General features: G+C 41.6%; 1 long non-coding RNA gene across 8 annotated transcripts in view; it reads left to right on the top strand.

Moving 5' to 3' along the window:
* The first annotated feature begins 9,365 nt into the window (after positions 1-9,365).
* Positions 9,366-9,712, top strand: part of LOC141982585 (uncharacterized) — a 176,739-nt gene continuing 176,392 nt past the window's right edge. For 7 of the 8 annotated variants that reach the window (XR_012638132.1, XR_012638137.1, XR_012638141.1 and 4 more), the window contains exon 1: positions 9,366-9,467. This is a non-coding gene — a long non-coding RNA (uncharacterized LOC141982585). The remainder of the gene's footprint in view (positions 9,468-9,712) is intronic. The other variant, XR_012638138.1, reaches the window with a different exon arrangement.

The following is a 9,712-nucleotide window of genomic DNA, read 5'->3' as shown; positions in this document are numbered from 1 at the left end:
GTTCTGAGCCCTAATGCCTCTGTACAGTGTGTTTCTTTCCCTTTATCCTGATGCTCTAACATAGATTTGCGTTCACATTCATTCATTCACATTCGTTTGCTAGCTCAATTTGGGAACAGTTTCACTCTCTCTTGCTACATAGTGGCTGTACGCCCCTTACCGTCAGCCTGAAATGACTCTGGATGCCTCAGGTGAAGCCAGTCCACTGGCATGTGGAGTGAGCTGAATTGCCACTGCTTCCTGCTGTTCCAGTGATAGACAATACCATACAATGGCGGTGACGTGGTTCTCAGGCTGTGAGCTGGTTCATACTGAGCTGTACTGATTGGAGTTGGTTCAGTGCCTGCTACCTATTTCATCAATTGACCTTCCAGACTGTGTTCCTGCTTTGCTTCTTTTGCCTCTAATTCGGCTTTATCTCCTGATTTTCTTTTAGTTGATTTTTGTGGCATATTTCTTTAGTTTTCTATTATGCAGAAGGACTTTTCTAATGAAACCGCACTTTCTCTCACCCAGTATTTATTTATTTTTACAGATCTAGTCTGCTCTTTTCTGGTATGTCAATTTCATTACAAGACTCTGGTTCTAAAACAGTTCAGTCCTTGGCAGGATTGAAACTGAGGTGCTATCTGATGAAGCTCATGGGTTCAGAATCCAGGTTTACAGTTGAGCTGATCAAACAGAATTTGTAGAACAAAACAATTCAATAAAATTAGGCCATCACGAACTGTTCCTAGGGCCATATCCTCAGTTGGTGTAAGTATAGTTGTACAACTGAGCTACACTGGCTGAGGATCTGGCCCCTGATTTCTAAGCATGTATTAGTTATTTGTAAGCATTCACTGAATAGCCTGGAGGAATAATCACAACCAAATGCATTTCACTATTTGTAATTCATGATGTGTAATCAGTATGTGCAATTCATGATGTGCATTGTTTATAGACCCAGACAGAAGAACTAGAAAGGCAGTCTGGTTTAGTGTATAGGGCATTGGATTGGTAGGAAAATGAGGCAGAGAGGTTACACACAGTGGGGCTTTAGGCAAGATGCTTAAGTAGCACAGCTAGGACTAGAAGTAAGGAATCCTGGGCTCCCAGCCCCAAGCACAATCCATCAGACCACACTGCCTACATTGTTGCCAGAAGCTTGACATAGAGATTTACTTGGTCAAAATAAGGGATTAAGGTGTCAGGCATACAAGGGATAATTTGAAGAAATGAAAGGCAAATATCAAATAGCTCATTCAGAATTTGTTGTTTGTTTAAATATAAGGGCCAAGACAATGCAAACCTATGGAGCCAGCTATGTGGCAGTCAGCTGCAGACAAGCAGAAAGGGGACAAACAGGTTCTCTAGCCTTTAGGTATAAATGGTTAATTGAGGGGACAGACAGAAAATATCTGGACACGTGAATTTATGGAGTATAGGTGTAGGGTTAATCCACACAGATATGAATTGGGATTGTCTAGAGAGCTCAAATGTAAAATAGTAAAAATTGGTGGAAGACAAGCTGCTGAATTATAAACTACTTCAGAAGACATTTTTACCAACCCAGGTCATTAACGAATTTGCAGCTCATTTCCCTGTAGAATGTTGGTAATGTCAAAGGGTGACAGTAATTTTGAAATATTTAGTGCGTAACTGTGAAAAGGTACTTGTGATTTCTCTTGGAAATTGTCCTCTATGGTCATTCAGGACATGATCTCTGCAGAGGTGGAGGTAACTTCAAAGCTAGCATTGTTGTGTTGGATAAAAATGCCTGTAATGGTCCCTCACGCTCCCACTCGGAGGGAGGCCACTCAGTCCAGTCCTGTCTGGCCAGGACCAGAGTCCGCAGGACAGTCAAGAGTCCACACAATAGGGCTGGGTGACCAATAGTCACAGTCAGGCTTCTGCCTGAGTTTGGGCAGCTCAAGCTGCCAGCCCTTAAACGGAGCCTATTACTGAGCTGGGGGCCTGGGCCTGGGCTTGAGGAGGCTCAGGCAGCCAGCAACAAAACAGTCTCAAGGCTGGCTTTAGCCTGGGTGGAGCCCAGGCAGCCAGCAAAGCCACAGTCTACAGGTGGGCTGGGACCTTGGCTTGAGGAAGCTCAGGCTTCCAGCAAGGAAACAGTTTTAAGGCTGGCTCGGAGGGAGGCCACTCGGCCTCACTGCAATGCCGTGTGTAAACAAAAATACAAAACAATGAGATGTTAAACTAAGATTTGCATGTGAAATTCTGTTCCGTTTAAGTCAATAGGAATTTTGTCATCGACAATCAATGGGGCCAGGATTTTACCCTCTATATTTTCTTATAAGTAGGGCTTCTGTTTTTCAGGGTTTATTAATTTCATTTTTTCAGGGTTTATTTTTAGCAATTTTTGAGTTTTATATAGATGTCTAAAATTGGGAGTTTTTCAAGGCTTTCTTTTTGAATATACTGGAAGGAGTAATGGATAAACACTGATTTCACCTTTGGGATCTGGGGTGTTTATCGGTTAAAACCATAAATTCAAGAGCCCTGCTTATAAGGTACAGGAAAAAAGTGTTCTGATACTAGAGTGGTAGGGGACATATAAATAGATAAATATCTCTATGGTGCCAAATGCAGCAGTACAAAGACAACCTCCAAGTCTATATCTCCTTCACAGCAAATGCCAACAGCACAGCCTCCTTTTGCTTGTCCTGCATTGGTGTCAAAATGAAGAACAACTGACTAAAGCTAAAACAAGTCAAAATGCAAGGGATATTGGTGGGACGAGGGAACCACTGTAAGGAGCTGGCTAAAACCCTGGCATCCCCTCATTTCAAGCTATCTGCCCTCCAACTGAGAAACATTTCACAGTACTAGGCCATCCTGGACTCATTGCTTCTAAGGGATTCCCCAATAGCAATAGCTGCCACCCGGTGGACAGCTGACCTACCACAGTGAATTTTCAGGCTCAACTACTGCACCACATTCTACCTGGGAATGACAATTGTAAGCAGAGTCAGGATGAGCTCTACCCTGACATCTGGTGGTGAGTCATGGTGGGTTGTGGAAAAGAACTTCAGGGGCTGATCTCATTTGCATAGGCACACCCACCCTGCCTAGATGGTCACTTTGGCTGCTGTAGGAGCCCCAGTTTCTCTGTTATTGGGGCAGGAATAAACTGTTATTATCCTGATTATGTGAATCAAGGACAGTGGAACTGTACTTGGCCTTTTGTTATGATGGAGAGACTCACCATCAACTAAGCAGCACTCGATAGGCAAGGGTCATGGGTTCCAAAACCCAGTGAATAGAGAGAGGCTGGGGACAGGTATTAATACTTGGTGGTATGGCCCCCCTGGTGAGGGCCTTACATGCTACTTGTACTTCCTCCTCTCTCCACTGTGGAATATCAGAGCTAATTTTGATTCTATTAGGAGTCTAGTTAGAAGCTGGGGAGCTGAATTCACTTTGGGCTAATGGTGCACCAGCACTGAGGCTCCCCTACTACAAGCTGAAATCATAAAAGAGCTAAACTTACTAAGAGCTGAAATCACTGAGTGTTGTGTCAAGTAGTGGGGGAGCCTGAAGATATATTGCAGAGCAGTTTGCGGGACGGCCGGCAGAGCAGAGTGGCTGGTGGAGCAGAGCAGTTTGTCAGATGACTGGAGCAGCTCATGGGGACGGCTGGCAGAGCGGAGCCCCATGGAGAGGTGGGGCAATCAGCTTTGGACCACGTAAGGTGCCCCTTAACTTCCCCCCCTCATCTCCACCCAGGTTGGGAGGTAAAACTCTGCAGATAAACTTTTGAACTCTGGGGCTGCCCTGACCAGGGACAGAGACTTTTGGGTTGTTGGACTTTTGGGACTTTGGGTGATTTTGGGTTGCTGGACTCAAGAACCAAAGGGAAAGGACACGCCCCAGTTTGCTTGGGGTGGGTTTTTTGCTCATGGGTTGTGTTATGAATCCCAACATAATGCCACATTGTTTCTCTCTGTTATTAACAGGCTTTTTGCTACACTCAGACTCTGTGCTTGCGAGAGGGGAAGTATGCCTCTTGGAGACACCCAGCGGGGGTGGTATATATTTGTCCCAGGTCACTGGGTGGGGGCTCGAGCCGGTTTTGCATTGTGTTATTGGAATGGAACCCCTAGATACTGAGCCCGGCCCTTGTTGCTGCCAACTCTGATGGGCAGAAGGGTTACACAATGATAGCCCTGAAAAAATACCAGCTAGTTCAAGAGACAGTCTCTCTCAAGATTAGCAGTTCTTGAGAGATTTCTGCTGCCTTCAGCCATATTTGAACCAGATTAGGCTAACAAATCCCTCTTGGTTTTGCCTTTGAATTGAGTACAAAAGTGTGGGGTAAGGTTCAGAATGGAGTATCTGATCCTGAGCCCCTCTGAAATTTGGGATGGAGGCTGGCTTGGATGTGAGATGCTAGTTCAAGACCATCTCTACTAACACTAATATTGAAGATAAGGGGAAAAGACACATATCTGAGAAATTGCCTCAATTCAATACATTAATATACAATATGTTTTTGACTCCTCTTTAGAAGTGCCTTTTAAAAAATCCTATTTCAATTATCTCTAAGAAGATCAGCCTGTCTGATAGCGATGCAATATGAAGGCAGAGCAAGAAATACTTTCACAGCCAACTCATTCTTCAGAAAACCGTTGTGGTCCATTTTCTTAGAACTACCTTTATGCGATGAGTCTTATTTGTCTTTTTTACTTCCCTGTGCATTAGAGGCAAGCCAGCCATTTTTACATTTTGCAAATGTACATTTTCCCTCAGTCTCATTCACTGCCATACATTTCAAACTTCAATTATTTCACAGTTTCAGTTTCAACTCAAACCTGAAACTTTTTAGGTTCAGGTCAAGACTAAGGCCAGGTCTACACTACTGCTAAAGTTGATCTAACTTACGTTGCCCAGGGGTGTGAAAAAGGCTGTCCCCGAGCGATGCAAGTTTTGTGCTGTCCATACCAGTGCTATGTTGGCTGGAGACGCTCTCCTGCCGACATAACTTCTGCTTCTCGCTGAGGTGGAGTAATTTTGCCGACGGGAGAGCACTCTCCCATTGGCATAGCGCATCTTCACCAGACGCACTATAGCGGCGCAGCTGCATTGATGTAGCTCTGTAGTGTAGACTTGCCCATAGTCACAGATTCATAGTTTCTAAAGCCAGAAAGGACCATTCTGGTTACCTAGTCTGACCTCTGACATAATAAGCAAATCACAGATTTTCATACACTCTCAATACTTAGCGTAAAGAAATCCATCTTGGGGTCTCAGCAGATTTCTTAAACTCTGCTGGGCCATCTGCTTTCTTTATATCATAGACTTTAAGATCAGAAGGGACCATTATGATCGTCTAGTCTGACCTCCTGCAAAATGTAGGCCATGGAATCTCACCCACCAACTCCTGTAACAAACCCCTAACTTATGTCTGAGCTATTGAAGTCCTCAAATTGTGGTTTATAGACTTCAAGGTGCAGAGAATCCTCCAGCAAGTGACCCGTACCCCACACTGCAGAGGAAGGCGAAAAACCCCCAGGGCCTCTGCCAATCTTCCCTGGGGGAAAATTCCTTCCCGACCCCAAATATGGTGATCAGCTAAACCCTGAGCAAGTGGGCAAGACTCACCAGCCAGACACCCAGGAAAGAATTCCCTGTAGTAACTCAGATCCCACCTCATCTAACATCCCATCACAGGCCATTGGGCATATCTACTGCTAGTAGTCAAAGATCAATTAATTGCCAAAATTAGGCTATCCCATCATATCATCTCCTTCATAAACTTATTAAGCTTTGTCTTGAAGCCAAATATGTCTTTTGCCCCCACTGCTTCCCTTGAAAGGCTGTTCCAGAACTTTACACTCCTCGGATGGTTCGAAACTTTTGTCTAATTTCAAGTCTATATGTCACAAGTTCCAGAGCTTCCTTGGGGTCAGAACTTTTCTTGATAAACTTGCCTTGATTTTTATGACTAGATCCTCTGAACTTTTTGAGTTTTGCCCATCACTAGCAGTAACTAACTGCAAATAGTTTTAATGTTAAGATTGATTTGAAATGATTATTTTTAGCTATGATTAATTTCATTCAGTTCTTTACAACATGAAATTCAATGTAAAATTCTTCTATTGCAAAGCAGGATTGGAAAGGGAACACTGATATATTGTAATTTTTGTCAGTAAGGGCTGCTGCCAAGCTTTTGCAAATAGAGGGGTATGACATTTTTGGCGCAGTTCTTGTAAGCAAGCAAAAATGCTGAAACTTTCATCCCACAAACCCCCAAATTACTTTGTGATATTTCATGACGTTAAAAAACAAAACAACAACCTCCACAGCCCAACACTTTGCCAGGATTAAAACTACTTTTTGTGACCACAGTGTCACCTTTCCCAATGCCTCAGAAAATGACTGTAGAGATCCAAGTTTGGAGTTCACTGTATCTTTGGTATATTTTTCTGTAATTCTAAAACCATTACAATTAAAACAAAAACAAAACAGTAACCTGAAAATAGGCCATGCATGCTGTCCTGTTGGTGGAGAAGAAGGACCTAAAATGTAGAAGTTGATTTCATGGCCAGATACAGCACTTGGAGCTTAGCTATTAAAAAAAAAATGAAAATGAATGTTTAAACATACCTTACTTCTCTATAAATCTAAAGGAGGCCAGACACTTGTTCTGTATGCATGTGTGTTTGTGTCTATCTATTTCTTTACAGAAGACATATTTCCTGCAGTGGCGGGTAGTAGAACTGATGAGTACAAGATGGGAAAATGCTTTGGTGATGAATGATCAAATTTTCAGAAACATCTCACTTCATTTGATTTGTCCATAAAAGCCATTACAAGAATAAATAGTGTTTCCCTACCTCAGGCATTCTGCAGCTCTTGGTCACAGGGTGATGGTTTCTGCAGTATGTAGAGTTGGAGGTTTGTTGCTTTTTTTAAAAAGGTATGTCGTCTGAACAAATACCGTTAATAGTTTAAAAAAAACACAACACTGTGGCACTGGGAAGGTGGTAGCATTATCAAACAGAGCAGTGGAGTTTAGGTGAGGAATTTATATGGAGAACTACTGTACACTGACCTAGCTAGTGTGATCTCTTTAATAACCAAGGATGGGAGAAGGAGGGGTAAAAAAGCCAGACAAGTGATTGTGCTGATATAAATTTTTCTCTCTTAATTTTCCTTCCCTGAAAGAGGTAAGATGCTTTGCACCCTTGATTCACATTGACTTCAGTGAAAGTTGAGTTGAGGGTTCTCAGTGGTTCAAAGGAAGGTGCTCAGCCATTCACAAGATCAGGACCAACATGTGAAGTTCTCTGCAAATAGTGGTTTCTCTTCTCAATTGCAGAAATGTACACTTTTTGCTGCTTTCCCCCCCATATTCCCCATCCAAGTACATTTCCCATTTCATGTGGAATTCTCCCCCCTTTGGAACATGCTCTCTTTTCTGTTCCATCACCTGTCACCAGTCTAAAAGGAAGGCTCCTGAAGTGTCAACATTCATGTTCGAGTGTAAACTGGAAGGTGCAGTCTTGAGTTTCCTTAGCTACTGCTTAGGCACTAGAGTAGTCAATATTTGTGCTATTGAGTACATTAATTAATTGAGCCCTGATCCTGCAAAGATTTACAATTTTTCTGAACTTTAGGCAGTGTAAGCGGTCCTGTTAACATATATAAGTCTTTATCCCTAATTCTAAGATGTGCTTAAAACTGTCACTTGTTAAATGTCTGAGAAAATAAGACAAGTATATTTTTAAAACATCAAGCATGGTAATATATTCATAAAATGGAAAATAACAGGATATTTCTTTGGACTCCGTGGAAAAACTCCTACTGACTTCGGTGGACTTCACATTAGGCCCTTTGTGTGCATTACTATTTATAACATTTTAAAAACTTCTTCTTTTTTTTTCTTTTAAAGGTAAATTTAAAAGATGTGGGGTTGAGAATCCTGGAGAATGAAGTCCTCTATTTTCCAAAGAGTAGGTAAGCTCAGATAGTGGCAGTACAAACTTCTCCAGTCAGCCCCAACCAATGTGCATGAGTCCTGTAGAAATTACTTCTGGTAGTGAGAGGGTACCACAGTTTAGTCTTCATGCGTGTTCAGTCCTTGGTCTCTCTGCTGAGTCTACCAAACCGGTCACCAGTGAGGTCCAATTACACAGCTGGATTTTGATTTGAACTGTGACCTGGAGGTGAGAAGCTCGCTACTCTGAGCCTACTTCTTTTCTTTTGACGAGACATGTGAGAAGCTGTATTACTAATGCTGTTGTTGTAAACTATTATTCTAGGTTTAGGGTTTCACTTCTGGCAGTACACATGTATCCTTTGTTAATGAAAAGCAAATGTGCACACAAGGAATGCAGCACTTTACATCTGAAGTTCACTCATTGTGAAACAGAATAAGAATAATCGGCTGCAGCTACAGACCTGCCAGTTAAAATATTTTAAATCTCTTGATATATGGCTGCTACTCTTCTTGGAACATGCAGACAGCAGGGACAGCAACCTCTAAAAAGCAAAGGAGCTGAACTCTAGTTTTTTACTTACTTCTTTTTGGCAATAGCTTCAAGAAAATACATCTGCTACCCTTGGCAATTAAAGACACCTTAATTTTCAGATAGATTCTGTGTAAATATCAACTAAACATGTTATAGACACCTGGCTTGGACTTAGTGTAAAATTTGTTTGCCTCCTAAACTGCCTTCTTTCTTTTTCCCTTAGATTTCTGTATGCTCATTGATGGTACTGTACAAATGTATGAACCCCCATTTAGCTGATGCTTTCGTAAGCAATTTAGACAATTGGCATACTAGGCCCAATCCTACAGTCCTTGCTTATATGTGCATAGTAAGCAGAATGAGATCCATAGTAAATACAGTACTACATTTCTTCTTATAGTTGTTATTATGATAGCACCTATAGGTCCCAGCCAAGCATCAAAGCCCCATTGTACTGGGCACTATGCACACATAACAAGTGATGGTCCCTGCCCTAAAGAGCTTAAGCTCTAAGTTTAAGACTAGAGACAACAACAAACCAGACAGAAAGGTGGGAGGAGCACAAGGAAACAGGGAGGTGATTAGGTTAAGTGTAATAAACAATTAAGTAATTTCTTCAGTTTCCTTTTTATTTTTCAAACAATCTATATATATTTTTAAAAAACATTTTACCTTGTATTACACCACTCTTGCTTTAGGTCCAGAACCAATCCCCATTGAACTCAATGGAAAGACTGCTGTTGACCTGGAGCAGGTCTGTAATACACTCCCCTATTTGGAAGATGTCAAGGGCAGACCTTCCTCCTGACCAGAGTTGAATGAATAACTGGCAATGAATAATTTACATGATGAATTTCACTCCCCTTTTCAGTTTTTGAATGACCAATGAACACATCAGGATTTTATCTATGTGTTCCTCATTTCTCTGAAGGATTCTTTGTCCGCAGATTGTTGTTAAAATGTAAGCATCTGATTGGAGACAAAGGTTATATGGTAAGTTTCTATTCCTTGATTAGATGAGTGGAACTCTTAGAATATGATTTCTGGGGTAAATATTTGGTGTTACAAATAGGGAAAAAGCTTTTCACAAATATTTGTTTACAATTGGCAGGTTTAATGACTGTTTCTTCAGTAAACATATTTGCTGGAATATTTGCAGAAATTAAATGCAAAACAGGTGTGAACACAAAGTGAGCTCATTTAAAATATCAAAATAATATTTATGGGTGTGTTTCTAG

Source organism: Natator depressus, chromosome 2 (genome assembly GCF_965152275.1).
Source record: "Natator depressus isolate rNatDep1 chromosome 2, rNatDep2.hap1, whole genome shotgun sequence".
NCBI lineage: Eukaryota > Metazoa > Chordata > Testudines > Cheloniidae > Natator > Natator depressus.
This window is presented reverse-complemented; position numbering and strand designations above follow the sequence as displayed.